At 44.4% G+C, this 18,374-nt stretch overlaps 1 protein-coding gene across 1 annotated transcript in view; it reads right to left on the minus strand.

Annotated features, from left to right (window-relative positions):
* The window catches only part of celsr3 (cadherin, EGF LAG seven-pass G-type receptor 3), a gene marked incomplete at its 5' end in the record, with an annotated part of 178,442 nt that overhangs the window by 155,556 nt on the left and 4,512 nt on the right, over positions 1 to 18,374 (minus strand).

Genomic DNA, 18,374 nt, shown 5'->3' on the forward strand with positions numbered 1-18,374 from the left:
ACTGTGAAAGTCTTCCATGGCGTATACAGGGCTTTCACGAGTCCTGTGAGGCCTTCAATCCAATCTATTCTACTCTCCCTCTCTCTGTGTGCGTCTGCACTTCAAAGCGGAAGGAAGGGCTTCAGCGCACTATACATTCTCTTATGAATAAACAAACTGATCGGGAATCAGCCGACCAGGTCCTGTGGACGCATTAATACAACACGGGACACAGAGAGAGAGAGAGAGAGAGAGAGAGAGAGAGAGAGAGAGAGAGAAGCAGGCAGGCAGGCAGGCAGGCAGGCAGGCAGGCAGGCAGACAGGCAGACAGACAGACAGACAGACAGACAGACAGACAGACAGACAGACAGACAGACAGACAGACAGACAGACAGACAGACAGACAGACAGACAGACAGACAGACAGACAGACAGACAGACAGACAGACAGACAGACAGACAGACAGACAGACAGACAGACAGACAGACAGACAGACAGACAGACAGACAGACAGACAGACAGACAGACAGACAGACAGACAGACAGACAGACAGACAGGATGATGATGTTGGACAGTCTTGTCTGCAATGCAAGGTCTGATGTTGCTAGTAGACAACGTTTCACCGCACATAGTATGAGGAATAAAAGAGAACGGGGAGAGGGAGTGAACACAAAATGAAGTGGAAACCGAGCTACACTTCCTAACCATCTGTCCATTGTACCAAGACATCAGAGACACATACTTCCCACAGATTACAACCACACACGGAGATTTTGAAAACATGACCAATGACAAAAAACTCCCATATCTGCTGGGCGAAGTACAACAATGTAAACTCATGCCAATAAAGCCCTTTGAATTGAATTGAAAAAATTGAATTGAGTGAAGAGAAAGCATAGAGGGAGAGAGTAGAGAGAGACACAGAGAGAGAGAGAGAGAGAGAGAGAGAGAGAGAGAGAGAGAGAGAGAGAGAGAGAGACAGGACAGTATGCCAGAGGGGTGATGATAGCATCAAAACCAAGGGGCAGAGTAGATCAGAGAGGTTCCCAAAGTGGGGTCCGGGGACCCCCCCCCAGGGGTCCCTCAGGGAGTTCCAGGGGGTCCCCCCCAGCTATGATGGATAGTTAGGAACCAAATGGACCCATGGATCTGTAACTCTGAGAGTGTACAAATGGAGCCATTACTAGGGTCCATTTGGTTCCATTTGTACACTCTCAAGAGTTAAATTAACATTGATTTTACAATATAAATTGGGGGTCCCAGAGATAGGAATGCCATAAAAACAAAATGTCATAATCATAGTCTGGTTGAGAATCACTCGAAAATCTTCTCTTATGGGGGTCCCTGGCATATCTTTTCAAATGGGGGTCTAATTAATGTCAATTTGGGGGGGGGGGGTTCCTCGGCACGAAAAGGTTTGGGAACCACTGGAGTCAAGTAGCAGAGAGAGTATAGACTAGAGCCCATGTTGGGCGGGAACCCCTTTTGGTGTTTCAAGCATTATGTTATGCTTTAGCTATTGAAAAATAGCAGATCTACAAGCTCATAGCGCGCCACCGAGTGGCGCGCTATGAGCTTGTAGGTCTGCTATTTTTGAAAAATCATAAAAAATGCGGCACAAATCTTTGAATAGGTATATATTCTTTCAGAGCGACCGTTTTTTTTATTTCGACGTCAGGCCTGAATGGGCTAGAGAAAGACAAAGAAAGAGAGAGAGGGTGGAGAAAGAGAAGAACGGAGTAGACCAGTGGTTCTCAAACATTTCCATGTCAAGGACCCTCGCCTTTGGCCACAAGATGCCCACCTGATACGCTTTTGTGTCAGACAGGGACCCCCAAAAATAGAATAGATTTGTGTCAAAATTATTTCACTTTTTTTTCCCCCACGTGGTTTTTCCAAATGTTTTAAAAAATAACGGTGAGCTTGTAGAGCAGGGGTCCTCAACTAGAAATGCTGAAGGTCCACTAATAATTTTTGAAAAAGACTAAGGTCCGGTCTCATGAGCGCGGCGCGGGCCACGCAGCGGCCAGCGGAGAGCAGGGCTCTATGCCTGTTTAGTACAGTCACACCAAGGCAAGCTTATACAAATCGGATCCCCTCCCAAACAACCAATACTGGGTATGGAAATAGAATGTTTCACAAATATTCCCCTCCAAAAATGCACAGCAAATGAGAGGTATTGTGTTGAGGCACAAAGAACACTTTCATTTTTTCAAGTTTCCCTTTTTTTAAAATTTGTCCAGGGTCCACAGAGAGGTGGTCCGCGGTCCGGTCGTGGACCGCGGTCCGCCTATTGAGGACCCCTGTTGTAGAGGGTAGAGAGTGGTTATCGTAAACTGTGATAGGTCGCCCCGGCTCTAAGATGCTTTGCCATGGTGCCTGGTCCCCAGAGCTTCATCGAAGGGGGGGAGCAGGGATCTGCACTAGCAGAGCGCTATCTCACAGTGCCAGGTAGCCTGACTAATATATACAACACTCGAAAGCTTCTCGAAGCTTCAGAGAATCCTCTGCACTGCTTCTGGAGACCCAGATACTGTACAGGGAGAAGCTCCCAAATAGCAGCGTACACAATGCCAACAGCTGGAGTTTGGAAAAAAAAGTGAATTAATACCACCCCCCCAACCAAAAAAAAGAAAGGGGTTTTTGAAAGTGTTGCGATGCCCCAAGCTGCAGGAAGACAGGGGTCATAGCACAAGCCCACTGGCGTTTTTTTTATTCGAGAAAGTGAGAATAATAATATATGAGGGACAGAAGGACTTGGTGATGTCTCAGGTGGTGTTAAAAATGATAAATTATAGACTTGTGTTGCTGCCAACACAGGGATTTCAACCAAAATATGCAAATGGATTCTGTTTTAAATCGTAGTCATATTTTCAAGTTTTACAGAAAAGAAGAAACAAAAAATTCACTATCTTTATTTTTATTTCATGTTTATCTGCATTTATTTATATTTGCCTAACTCTACTCTCCTTAACACTGCTGGTTCTGGCCCTGCCTTATTGCCCATGTCCTCGACCTTTAAGAACGCTTGTTACATTACACTCCAAAATAATTTCAAAGTCAATAAACTGACTTAAAACGACTTGACTTTGGAATGTAACAAGCATTCTGATGAAGACATACTGCAGGGCAATAGGGCACAACAAAGCAGCAGTGTGTTAAGCAGAAATGTCTTTTGGACCAAAAAGAAAATTCGGCCAATTATGCTATGAGGCTAAGGAAAATATGGAAGATTGTTATGGAACTTGGAGACAGTGGTGCAGGTGCACACACACACACACACACACACATCAAACTACCCATCACTACACAAAACCCCAGGCAGCCATGATGAGGACACACTGGCCTGTAAAACACACATAAACAAGAGAGAGACAGGAGCTCCCAGAACACCGTGGCAGCCAGCTGATGCACTCTCACACCGTGGTGAACAGACGCCATATCTGTCTGGCTTTCCGGTTCAGGTATAGCTCAGAATGTTGCAGCTGACAGCCAGTGAGCGGACCCCCCCCCCCAAAAACGTTTGTCATGTCAAAAAGTGAGAGTCATACAAACCCCTGGTGTTATGAAATGTACTGGGCATAGATAGGCCCATAAGAAACCATGTGAGTGTTCAATTCACAATGGTGTGTGTGTGTGTGTGTGTGTGTGTGTGTGTGTGCGCGCGCGCGTGCGTGCGTGCGTGCGTGCGTGCGTGCGTGCGTGCGTGCGTGCGTGTGTGTGTGTGTGTGTGTGTGTGTGCGTGTGTGTGAGCTCGCGTGAGCGTACGGGGGGGGTGGTGGCACAATTGAATGCCATAATTGGATTAACACAGTTTTCAACAAACTGCTTCCACATGCTGCTCCTACACTACAGTTATCTGCTCTGGGGGGCTCTTCAGTCCATTAGTTCACATATCCTGCACTTGTACAGTTGTATGGGTTTAACCCATTTTGGGCGGGGAACCCCTTTTGGTGTTTGAAAAAACGTGAAAATGTGGCGCAAATCTTTGAATATATTCTTTCAGAGCGAACGTTTTTAACTCAAATCTTTGAATATATTCTTTCAGAGCGAATGTTTTTTAACTCAAAGCTTTGCTTCCGAGAGGTTCCTGGAACAACATATTTTCAGATGGGGGGGTCGGCGGCCAATTACATATAATTTTTGGGGTCGTTGACATGAAATATTGAGCACCACTGATATAGAAACATAGGTATTTCAGAAAACTGTCAGAATTTAGAAGACATTTTTTTTAAGTCAGGCCTAAATGGGTTAAATCCCATGTCACGCTATACCGTGTCCTATGTCCTCGTCCTGTCCTCCCATGCCGTCTCTCTTGTCTGCCCAGAGGAAAGAAAGAGGCAACGCAGCATACATGTTTCACCACAGTGGACTGTGACCACCAAAACGCGAGTTTTTGGTGTTTTCGTTTGCAATTACTTGACCTCCAGGTCAGAAACAATAAATGAATGAACAGGCGCTGGACAAACATTATGCCCTTTTCAAACGCAGTATGCACTGTATACACTATACAGAACGTCAGCGTGAACAGTCTGATGCACATTTTTAAAATGTCTTCTAAATCATGACGGTTTTCTGAAATACTTGCGTTTCTATATCAGTGGTTCTCAAACTATTTCATGTCAAGGACCCCCAGAATGATATGTAGTTGGGCCACCGACCCCCATCTGAAAATATTATGTTGTTCCAGGGACCCCACCAGAAGCAAAGATTTGAGTTAAAAGCGTTCGCTCTGAAAGAATATATATTCAAAGATTTGTGGCCCTTTTTCACGATTTTTCAAAAGTAGCAGATCTACAAGCTCATAGCGCGGCAATCGGTGCCGTGATATGAGCTTGTAGATCTGCTATTTTTCAACAGCTGAAGTATAACATAATGCTTAAAACACCAAAAGGGTAAAGTAAAAGTCACAATATCACAAGGTACTGTATGCATATTCAGTTACAGATTTGACGAGATTTTACTTGAGTAAAAGTACAAAAGTAGTGGTACCACAGTATGGACCATTTCACAATCATATTATTGGATTGTATTTAGCAATGCATCAATGTGTTCATCACTCTTATGGCAAAGATCGGGAGCCAAAAAACGTGATCGGGACCATCCCTAGTATCAATATTATATCCATATCATGTCATCCGCAGAACACCCGCGGCAAGCGGCAGTGATTCTCGGCGGCATCAGTCCGACACTCTACCCCAAACCCTAAACCCTTAACCCTAACAGCAACCACGACGCAACGCATGTCGGACCAAACGCACTGAAGCGAGCGGCAGTCGAGTGTCTAAATGCCCCCAGCTTCCCCGGCAGATGCCGCCCTTTCTCTCGGCAGCGCCCGCGACTGTTAAACCGGCAGATGCGGCGTGGAGCGGCGGCTACGAGATGGAGCGGCAATGGAGTGGCATAATCCCCCCCATAACTTCCCCCGGCAGCTGCCCTCCCCCCCCCCCCCCCCCGGCAGTGGGGGGTGTCATTGCCGCTGCCGGAGAATGCGGATGGGGGAGGGAGAGAGAGAAATGGAAGGAAAGGAAAGTGTGTGTCATGTCTTAATTGATGTACAAAAAGGCATACATGCATAATCCTATAGGCTAACCATCACTGTGCATGGACACACACACACACACACACACACACACACACACACACACACACACACACACACACACACACACACACACACACACTAGAGGCGCTGGCTTGACAGCTGATTTCTGCGCTCTGTTTGTTTTAAAAGCCTTCGCCCCCTGAGGTCCAGGCAGTCATTATTCTCAGTGCAAAGTAGAACGGAATAACACACACACACACGAGCGCGCACACACACACACACACACACACACACACACACACACACACACACACACACACACACACACACACACACACACACACACACACACACACACACACACACACACACACACACACACACACACACGTCACACACACACACACACACACACACACACCAGTGGCAATACCAGAGCCCCGCTGTCTTAAAGCACAGCGGAAGCACTAATCCTTCACATTAAACCTACACAAACGCGCTGTGTATGTGCACACATGCGCGCACACACACACACACACACACACACACACACACACACACACACACACACACACACAGCTTATATCAGTTGACTTGGCCCATGAAGGCCCATATCTCACTCAAACACACACCTACACACACAACCACACTGTGTCGAACGCACGCACGCACGCACGCACGCTCGCTCACACACACACACACGCACACAAATGTGCATTATACTTATAGACAAATCCACAATGTATCCCAAATCCATGCGCTGACCTCCATAGCATGTATATACAGTAGGCAAGACCTCAGCTACAGTACCAGATGTTTACAATGGTGCCTCCTGCCTCTTGCAAAGTGTCAAGATCTATCTGCCATTAGTACAGTACTTAAGTTAATGGAAACCAATAGCATTAATCGATGCATTTGTGTGCGTGGAAATCAGAAAAATCTAAAAACGCCGGCATGGTACTGCGTGCAATGACCAATGCAACACTGTATAGGAATATTATTGTCTTTCCAATCCATATAAAACCCTTTGTAGAATACTTTGTAAATGTATACTGCATTTTGACACAAAAGGCTTTCATTTCATTTCAAATGTGTCTGAAATGTGCAGCTCAATGGCTGGTGAACTTTGAACCGAGCATGCTCAACATCGGTGAACTTTGAACCGAGCAGCTCAACATCGGTGAACTTTGACCTTTGGCATCAAACAGACAAACAAGCAAAGCCGTGCTTGACCCCACTTGGTAGGCTTTTCGCTGGCAGTGAGCTAACCACTACAACACCCGCTACCACACCCGAGCCAGAGAATGGGGAAGAGTACTATTTTATCAATGCTCAGCCTTAGACCTCGTTTTTGAACATAAAGTTGTTGTTTTTTCTGCACAGACACCGTAAGAAATATAGGACAGATAAACAAAATAAAATGAGCTCTTACAACATGCAAACATTACAAACCAGGTCCTATAAACAATAAGATACAAAATGGGCCTTTAAAACACACACACACATACATATGCCTCATGGCCTAGTATCTACCATCCATGTGAATAATCACAATGTTTACACGACATCAACACCTAGTAAACATATCCAAAGTAACTGCACAGAATCATGAAAACACATCAAACACATTACCTTGTTACCGTTCTAGCTGGGTGATAACATATAAAACTGATGCTACTGTTTGCTTCAAACATTTCCTTCTGACTCTGAGCAGCCAGGTGAGTGCAATAACCAATTATGGAAACCCCCAGTGGAAAATTACCAGGCTCACAATGAACTCAAACCAAAACCCCCTCAAAATAAAAGTATTTGGCTCAACACACAAAATAACAGGAAAACGACTTACGACTGACGTACGTTTCACAATAAGTTCACAATAACCAGGTCTGATTACCCAGGATATAACGATTTAGTGCAAATGTAACTGGGTTCTTTACATACGTCCAATGAACTAGGCGACATAAAAGCATGGGAAATTGATGCGTCTGATGCCTCGGCATGCGTTGGTTACGACACTTCTGACACTAATTCCACACCGTTTAAACCAGAGGTACCGGTGCCGGTATGCGAGAAGGGAATCCCATTCCCAACATTTCCCGCCCTGACCGTGAAAAACCTTGCGTCACCAGGATTTGACCACCAAACAGCGTTGAAAAGTTGACTGAAGTTACCAAGGATTTGTCAGCGACGTGTCACGGCATTTATATAGCGCCTTTATCCAAGGCGCTTTACATAGATTGTGCATTACGTGCATTACGTTCACCCATTCACACACACATTCATACACCGATTGCAGCGGAAGCCATGCAAGGTACCAACCAGCACGTCGGGAGCAATTAGGGGTTCAGTGTCTTGCTCGAGGACACTTAGACATGTAGACAGGAGGAGCCGGGATTGGAACCCCCGACCCATGGATCATTGGACGACCTGCTCTACCTCCTGAGCCACAGTCACCCACAGGTCGAGAAGACTGGATCGTCACCTATAGATCTGCATATATGGAGCCGGCTAGCAACTCTACATCTGACCTCAAACCCTTAGATCTCCATATATGGAGCTGACCTGTTCTGACATTCCAAATGTTGATCCTTTCCCACCCGTCCTTCCTCTTCGATGTCTTCCCTTTTGACTGATACCCGTCCATTCAAACTGTAGACGGGCCTGCCCCAAAGTTATTAGTAGAGTTCTCAGCAGGCCTACCTGGGCCCTCATCAAACCCTGTACACTCAAGACACTGCCCCCGCTGCCACCCTTAGATCTCCATATATATATATGACATTCCATATGTTAATCTGACCTCATCAAACCCTGTACACTCAAGACACGCTCCATATATGGCCAGTACAGAATTCATTCCATATGTTGATCTGACCCCCCATGCCAAAGTGCCAGTGGTCGCCCAGCAGTCTGCTGTCACCCAGGTGGATGGGTGCACACGACCACGCCTTTTAAGGCGAGGCCGCTTCTTGCCCTCAGCACGTCTTACTGGTTAATACTATTCTTGTTGATATAACGCTATTTAGGTCAATGATATAACATTATGTTGATATAATAATATAGCAGCGGGTAGGCTACTTGAGGCCAGTCAACGGTCTCTTTGTCTTGGTACGATACTGTGCGACCGCGACACACCCCACACTCACACTTCGCCTTAACCGTTTCTGTCCGTAGGACGGCTCCACACGTCCTAGGGAACCCAATCGACGCGTACAAAGGACGTCCTAGCGCGTCCTCAATGATATCAGGCGAGAGAAGAATATTCTGAATTTTTTCCTTTTTTAAATTTTTGACTGAGACTCTCAGGCACCCGTCGCTTCGCTCTGCCTTCATATTAGCCTACCGTTCGATTAGCTGTTAGCGCGGCAGAAAGAATGCCTCGTCTCTCCTAATCCAGGGCGCTCTCCGTGGTTTTGATCTGATGGATATACTACGCGCTTCATTCTGACTTCAACATGCCTCTCGTTCAAAATATGAATGCTTTGGAGCTTCTAGCGATATAATAGACTCGAGACCAAGGTAAGCTAACAGAGGCTTCAGAGTAAAAGCGGCCATGTCTTTCCGGCACACCAGAGCTCCTATTTTGAAAGCATCCCGGCACCGATTGTGTTAAGGTCTATTCGTAGTCCAGTTTTCGGTGGAGAGGTGACCACGGAAAACTACAACATGATGTCACGCTGCGGTGGTCACCACCGCTCACCCAAACACATCTCTCTGTTTGTACTAACCACCGTTTCGGTGGTCACCTCTTCACCGAAAACTGGACTATGAATAGGCCTTTAGCACACCATTGTGTAAATGGTAAATGGTGCATTTATTTTATATATCACCTTTATCCAAGGCACCAACTGGTTCATCTGGAGCAATTAGGGGTTCAAATAAATGAATTAAAACAAGGAAAATGTTTCTCTTTTGGAATACAAGTTCAAATCGTTTTTTTGGTGAAAAGTAGATTATGTGTTAAAAGGGAAGTCATTTAATGAGGAAGTCATTTAATGAGGCAGCATGACGTCAAAATGTCCCCGTTTGATCAAAGACAAAGAACTAACACTCAGCAGGCCGTTGATTACTGGGAGCACAGCCATTGGTCAAATAAATACATAATTACTACAGTACTCTTTTCTAGTTGATGCAATCTATTTGACAGTGAGACATTTCAGCAGAGAAGTTCTTCTGTGCCATGTCCTCTCTCCTCAGTGGTATTTGACATGAAAAAAAGAAAATCACAAGCTTAAGGGTGTGTAACTTTATGTATTTCCTGTCGCTCTTCTCACTATGCTGTAGCTTCCAAATTAAGATCGGGCCAACAAACTGTGAAGGCACTCACAGCATAGGTATTTTTGATTAACTGTGTATATGTGAATGACTAGAGCCAACATGGTACAATGAATGAATGAACATTTAGAACGTCTCAAGATTAGGCAGTGAACACTTCATTTAAAAAAATAATGGTCTATACTGTAGGGGGTCCACAGGCTAATTAGTGTCAATCTGGGGGTCCTTGACATGAAAACCTTCCAGTGTGCAACACCAGCGTGCCACCGAGCATAAATGAGACATTACGGTGACTGCATGTGAATCCTATTGTGCAGAATGTTCTCTCTACCCATGGCCACTCCACTACAGTGGGATTTCATTTGGAAGCTATTCAGGAGGGCTGGCGGAACCTAACTGAATAATGTATTGAAATAATATGCAAATGTTATTTTAGGGAACTTTGTGTTACCGTATTTATTCGCCCATGGGGCCTTTTTATTTTATTTTTTATTTTAGAACACCCTGGTCTTTTAAAGTTTGACTGTGATGAAAACCGCCTGTGTTTCTTTGGGTTTTGTCGTGTTTAGTCCTGAATGATCTAGGACAAGCATTATGTTATGCTTTAGCTATTGAAAAATAGCAGATCTACAAGCTCATAGCGCGCCACCGAGTGGCGCGCTACGAGCTTGTAGGTCTGCTATTTTTGAAAAATCGAAGAACGACTGACATAGAAACATAGCTTTTTCAGAAAACTGTCGGGATGTAGAAGACATTTTTAGAATATGATCTCGGGTCAAAATGGGTTAAAAAACCCCTGTATGTTCTCCCCATGTCCCCCAGGGTAGGTACCCTCACAAAAACATGCAGTAATCCTGGTCTCTAAAACTACCTCCCCTTGGCCAGCCGGGGCGCCTGATGGAGGGGAAAGGAACTGGTCGGAAATAACGTGTTCCTTCCACGCGCTACGTCCGGCCAGGGAAATTCCCCCCTGTCAGGTGAAAAGAAGCAGCTTGGACTCCTCATGCATAGAAGGAGGCATGAGGTCAGTCCGCTGCCCCCCCAGGTTGGCAGAGGAAGTGTAGCGCACAGGATTACATTAGATAATTGGCACTGGGTGAAACAAACTGGGTTACAAAATCGTGGGATAAAAATTATAAAATCACATTCAGATCAGGAAAAGTAAAGAGTAAACAAAAGGTCAGTGACGTGCACACATAGACATCAAAGGGGGCTTCAGCCCCTGCCCTTTTACCCGGCCGTCTGTAAAACAACTGCCCTTTCCAGACAGTAAAAGAAATGCAAAGGCCCCTCCTTTCCTTCCCATGCCATATCCGGAAGGCAGCATTCAGGAGAATTGCTTTTTTCCCCCGAAGTCTGCTGAACTTGAACACAGCGTTTTGCGTTGAACAAATTTGTTTAGAAATCTATGATGTCGTACACCACCGCATCTCCACTAGCTAAAGAGTGCTGGGTTGCGCCCCAAACATAGCAGATCTACAAGCTCACAACGCGTCGCAGCGCGACGCGTTGAGAGCTTGTAGATCTGCTATGTTCGCTATTTTTTGTCCAAAGGTGCCCTCTTATCAGCCCCTGCTCCTCTAACACTCTTTGCACGTCACTGCAATAGGTTGTATTGTGCAAGTGGCATCGAGAAACAAACTATTTAAGTGTGTTTAAGCTAGTTTAAGGAACAGTAAAAAATTCATATTGAAATTCAATACTTGTGATTTTACTGTGTGTATGAATGTGACTGGATGGATGCGACTGTGTGTGTGAGTGGATGTGAATTTATGAATGTGTTCATGTTTCCCCAACAACGACATTGATTTATAATACCATATACATTCGACCATCCTGCGATACAGCTATGAATAACATAACGTAATACATCCACCTCGTCGCGTTCTTCTCTCCAAGGCATACGCAACAATATGTTCCACTGGTTCCTTTATGCGTCTATAAAAGAACAGAATCTATTTACTTAACCCATTTTGTGCGGGAACCCATTTTGGTGTTAGCATTATGTTATGGTTTAGCTATTGAAAAATAGCAGATCTACAAGCTCATAGCGCGCCACCGAGTGGCGCGCTGCGAGCTTGTAGGTCTGCTATTTTTGAAAAATCGTGAAAATATTTATTTCAGAAAACTGGAGGATTTAGAAGATTCTTTTTAAATTTCGAGGTCAGGCCTAAATGCGTTAAGCCGGGGCGGCCACCCCACTTCTCTTCATAAAGAGAGAGGAAGAAAAGAAAACCCTATCTGTTCTATTGAACACAAGAAGAAAGTATGTCAGGCAAAGAGTGGCTACATGACCAACACCAGTACCATCCCCCCCCTCTATTCTCACTGGTCTCCAATGGGCCAAAAGCCATTACAGAATCAGGGATTATTATTGCTACATCTGCTGGAGAGTGCATAGATATCCCTCAGTAGACAGTGGAACTATGTCAGCCTCACGGACCAGACAGACGCACATGCAAATGCATGAAGCATATTATGTTCGTACCAAATCCACGTGGCAAATGTGATTTGAGCAGCATCAGAATTAACAAGAAGAGAACATATAGCGTAGAATTGATATTATATGGTGTGCGTGCGTGCGTGCGTGCGTGCGTGCGTGCGTGCGTGCGTGCGTGCGTGCGTCTCTAGAACTAATCTTGCAAACTGCTGGACTGGACAGTACCAAATGTATAGTTTATTTTCCTATTTTTTATCTTAAATGTTATAAAGTCACTGGGGCTGAAACCTTGCCAAAAAGAGTCTTCATACGTCATAGACTTACGTTACACAGATGACTAATGTTACAGGTTGGCCACATGAAGTCTGTAGATAGAAATGGAATAATAATAATACATAATAATACACATTGCACTTTACTTACTTTGTATGTGGAAATAAAGCAAATAAAGATAAGTTATCAAGTATCATTAATGTTGTCATGTTATAAACTGGCCCCTTGCCCGTTGCACCCGCTTCGATTGTTATCACCCCTAAATCAAGAGAACGTTCGTGATCGGAAGCTTAGAATACAGCCAGAATGTGATAATCACACACACTGGGGAAACGCGGAAGTGAAACTAGGGGAGCGTTTGCATCTTGTGACCATGACGGAGTCGCGCCCGTCTCTGGTGGCCATGTCAAGCCGAGTCGCCGTGCCGAGCGCTGCGGCCGGCGGCCACCAGAGCGTGCAGTCCGGGTGAACACAGCCAAACACCACAACGTCTAGTATGCCAGTACAGTTGGGTGCCACCGATATTGTCCCTTATCATTTGACCCATTTAGGCCTGACCTCAAAATTTAAAAAAAATCCTTCTAACTCCTCCAGTTTTCTGAAATAAATATTTTCACGATTTTTCAAAAATAGCAGATCTACAAGCTCGTAGCGCGCCACTCGGTGGCGCGCTATGAGCTTGTAGATCTGCTATTTTTCAATAGCTAAATTACAACATAATGTTTAAAACACCAAAAGGGGTTCCCGCCCAAAATGGGTTAACCCATTTTGACCTGAGATCAGATTCTAAAAAATGTCTTCTACATCTTGACAGTTTTCTGAAAAAGCTATGTTTCTATGTCAGTCGTTCTTCGGTTTTTCAAAAATAGCAGGCTTCGTACACACATAAAGAACAACCGTGCTGTGCTCTGCCTGTGTTTCATGGCCGCCCCAATGCTTTTCCAATGGAAGTCACGTGGTTTGACCAAACACTTGTGTTTGATTGCCCCCCCCCTCCCCCCATCACGCACAACTGTTTGCTCAAACCATGTGACTTCCACGTGACAGCACAGAGCATGTTCGTCTGATATGTGTGTACGAAGCCGCAGACCTACAAGCTCGTAGCGCGCCACTCGGTGGTGCGCTATGAGCTTGTAGATCTGCTATTTTTCAATAGCTAAAGCATAACATAATGCTAACACTAAAAGGGGTTCCAGCCCCAAAATGGGTTAATGCAGTGATAACATATGCATCCGTTACCTTTTTTTTTTTTGTAATGTGGCCCACAGGGTTCAGCTTTTTGAGTATCCCTGCTGTAGAGTCTAAGGTGGCCTTGCTGACTTCATGACCTTTGATGCTTTTACAGTACATCATGAATGGGTGTTAAATGCATCGTTTTCCGACAGTCCTTCCTTTGTGGCTGAGCTGGTTTTCGTTGTTTTTTTAGTCAGGAGCAGACATGTTTCCTGACAGACAGTGGCCTTGTGGTTAGAGTGTCCGCCCTGAAACTGGGAGGTCGGGGTTCGATCCCCGGCCGGGTCATACCAAAGACTGTAAAAATGGGACCCAATGCCTCCCTGCTTGACACTCAGCATCAATGGGTTGGATTGGGGGTCAAATCTACTAAACAAATGATTTCCGAGCGCGGCGCACGCTGCGGCTCACCGCTCCAAGAGATGGGTCAAATGCGGAGAACAAATTTCACTGCGGTAACGTGTATGACTTTGACTTTGACTTTGGTGCTGATATGAGATTACTGCAACTCCAGCCTTTATTTGTATAAGCCCAAAATGCACTGTGATTCTGACAATCCTACACACGGCATGCAGGGGAGATAGTTGAACTGCTGAGCCCTCTTTACAACATTGCTTTTACAACACTGATCCTGCAATATATATATATTCGACAACGTAATCTATGAACGACAGCATCTTCGAACAATGAGCACGACGTCATCCTGCACTTGTCTACGTCTCAACGTATCAGATACCCCTGGCATTAAGCCTCTGTTGTCCACCGTGAGCCAATATAGTCTTATTAGAGCTTAGACACTTTGCGAAAAGTGCCACAGCGTCTGTTGTTACTGTGCAATTTCTATCTTTTGCTTCAAAGATGATTTCATTTTCTAAGTTCCATCGCTTAGTGCTCTGAGCACTGCAAGCACACTAAGGCTTAACCCATTTTGGGCGGGAACCCCTTTTGGTGTTAGCATTATGTTATGCTTTAGCTATTGAAAAATAGCAGATCTACAAGCTCATAGCGCGCCACCGAGTGGCGCGCTACGAGCTTGTAGGTCTGCTATTTTAGAAAAATCGAAGAACGACTGACATAGAAACATAGCTTTTTCAGAAAACTGTCAGGATGTAGAAGACATCTTTAGACCCTGATCTCAGGTCAAAATGGGATAAGTACAGTTGCATCAGGAACGCACGACAGCACATCCTGCCCATGGAACATAAGTAGAAGAAGCCAGTGATGTGATGAGAGGTACCCGGCAGACACTAGACACGCAAGACGAAGACTTTGTAAATGCAACTAATGGTCCCTAATGGACTGCTTCCGAAGTTGGCCCGGGCCAGTGTGGTTTCTAACTTGCTATATACCGTAGCTGGTCAGAATATCTATACTGTATATCTAGGTCGTTGGGGTTTGCTGAGTGAGATACAGTTGGAGGCCATCGATATTGTCCTTTTCTTTTTGCTGAGTTTTGCGTGATCTGCGATTCTGCGCAAAAGGACAGTTAACCCATTTTGGGCAGGAACCCCTTTTGGTGTTTTAAACATTATGTTATAATTTAGCTATTGAAAAATAGCAGATCTACAAGCTCATAGCGCGCCACCGAGTGGCGCGCTACGAGCTTGTAGGTCTGCTATTTTTGAAAAATTGTGAAAATATTTATTTCAGAAAACTGGAGGATTTAGAAGGATTTTTTAAAATGTTGAGGTCAGGCCTAAATGGGTCAAATAATAAGGGACAATATCGGTGGCACCCAACTGTATGTCGTTCCCAATCTCCATCCAGTGTTTGTTTTCCCCACGTTGTTGATCTGGATGTTGCTAGGAAGATTAATACCAAAAGAAAAAAGAGGTTTATGCTGCATGCAGGACAATGTAACTGCATATTTGATGCTGTAGAAATCTACTTTCGGAACTAGAAAGTACACAGAAGTCATCTTGGGACCTGCACAGTGCACACGCACACACACACTCACAAATGCACGCACGTATGCATGAACACACACAAATGCCTTTGTACCTGCAACCATTACACTACAGATAAAGATAGTACATGCACTCTGCCTAAGCACACTTATGCTCCTATATAGTTGAGCGAGTATGTGTGTGTGTAAAAGCAACATTCTTGTCAATATGGTCTCTTTTCAGGGTGTTTTAATGTGTTTTTTTGTCTTGTTGAGTGGTGCAACCACTCCCTTACGGAGCTATGTGTGTGGGTGCCTGCCTGGCTGCCTGGGTATGAGCATGAAAATAGCATGGTTGTTTTTCACCACCTGTGCGCAACCTAAAACACACACAAACACACATATTAACTGTATATATATGATGATTTTTATTTTTAACCACTCACTTTGTGTTTCATAGGTGGAATGTAGACGGTTCAGAAAGACCTGCCTATCAATGATATCACCAGTTTGGGTCATTTGCAATTTCAGATTTCCATTTTTTTTTTTTATTGATTTTTTTAATTATTAATTATTTCCCCCGGAAGAGAAAGGCTGTAATTTATTAGCTTTATTTAATTCTGGTTGATGATGTCATAAGCAGGTCTCTGGACTGCCCACAGCCCACCTCTGAGATGCAGAGCGACTAGATGGAAAAGGTGCCATGTTATAATGAGCATAAGTGAGAACCAATTTAAAAAAAATGTCATGATATACACTTTATTTGAGTTTTACCGTTATCAGAACAAATGATAAAACAAATAAAATGTGAATATATGGTTTAAAATGGGTGAGCTTGTACTTTAGGTCGGCTATTTTCGCAAAGATAAAATAAAATTAATTTAGATGTCTGGAGTCTGAATTATCATGGCATCTTGTTTTTTAATTGGATTGCTGTATTTCCCTTCTCATTCGCGCATACACGCACGCACGCACGCACGCACGCACGCACGCACGCACGCAGACAAATACAGTATATTCCCATGGCATTCTCTGTCATGAGCAGATAATACAGTCAATGGCAAAGCATGAATACACTATCTCTCAACTGAAATAGAACTAGTCACACACACACACACACACACACACACACACACACACACACACACACACACACACACACACACACACACACACACACACACACACACACGCACACACACACACACACACACACACACACACACACACAGAGCACGTAAGAATCCCCAGTGTTCATTTGATCCATTTGTAATGGTGCGGCAGGATCTAATCCAGAATAGAAATGTGTATAAAACATGCTCCATGGCTGCTGACCCTTGTGTATACTGGCCTATGCACAAACGTATTTGTGGGCTTACCGCTTCACAACAACAGCTTGCTATGCTCTCTCTTTCCCCTCCCGTCGCATACTCTTCATTTTTCTATCGCCTTCCTTCCTTCCCTTTCTCCTTGTGTCTCTTTGTTAGCCCCCCCCCCTCCAGGTCAATACAGCACACACACACACACACACACACACACACAGACACACACACACAGACACACACGCACAGACACACACACACACACAGACACACACACACACAGACACACACGCACATGCACGCACGGCGTATTAAAAGTCATATGGGGTTGAATCTGGCGAATGACCTTTCATGCATTTTCTGTCTCTCTCCCTCTCCCTCTCTCTCTCTCTCTCTCTCTCTCTCTCTCTCTCTCTCTCTCTCTCTCTCTCTCTCTCTCTCTGTTTACGGTCCGCTGCACTCACAACAACCTCAGTCACACAGATTTAATCGTCCTTAAATTAAATAAAGAATTAAAAGTTATTCCTCTCAACTTAGAAGGTTCAGACCCCCGCCACCCCCCTCCCCCCACCCCCTCAACAGAGCTCTTCCAAAGCCATAAAGGTAGAGATGTCCTTTTCTAAGTCACCACGAGATCAAGACAAGTATCATCAGTTACTGTATATTAGTGTAACATTTTCTAAGTCAACAGTAACACAAGACACAAGTATCAGTTATAAATACATTTCAAGGGGTATTTCACATTTCTGTATCAGAGGTGCTCAATGTTTCATGTCAAGGACCCCAAAAGTTATTATGTAATATGCCTCCGCCCCCCCACCTGAAAATATGTTGTTCCAGGGACCCTCCCAGAAGCAGTTAAAATGTTCACTCTGTAACAATATATATTCAAAGATTTGAGGCACATTTTCACAATTTAAAAAAAATAGCAGACCTACAAGCTCGTAGATCTGCTATTTTTCAATAGCTAAAGTTTAACAGTCTAAAAGGTGGTTGCACACTGGTTTTCCGGAAAACCGATGGAGAAACGCCGCTAAAAATCGCGCCCGGTGTGTAGGGACCTTTACTCTGTACATATTCCCGTAAGTATGAAAATAATCTTGTACCGCCTCATTTGTCTTGAGAGCTAACGATAGAGTCAATACTTTGAACTGTGTCTTTCCGAGTGAGCGCTATCAACACTGACACTGAATCCAAGTAGGGCTAAATACAGCTCCGTGAAGTGATGAAAATGGACACGACAGGGAACATACGTTTCAAATTACTAACCCGTTATGTATTTTGACATGGCACAATGACTTGATTCTCTGTAGTTCAAAGTGCAACAAAGCATGACTATGAGATATATAGTAATTATCGTCAAAACAAAAGCTTAAATATAGTTCCAAGTATAGTAGAGACAGAGTGCATTCTGGGTGAAATG

The sequence above is a fragment of the Electrona antarctica genome (genome assembly GCF_951216825.1).
Source record: "Electrona antarctica genome assembly, chromosome: 2".
Taxonomy (NCBI): Eukaryota; Metazoa; Chordata; class Actinopteri; order Myctophiformes; family Myctophidae; genus Electrona; species Electrona antarctica.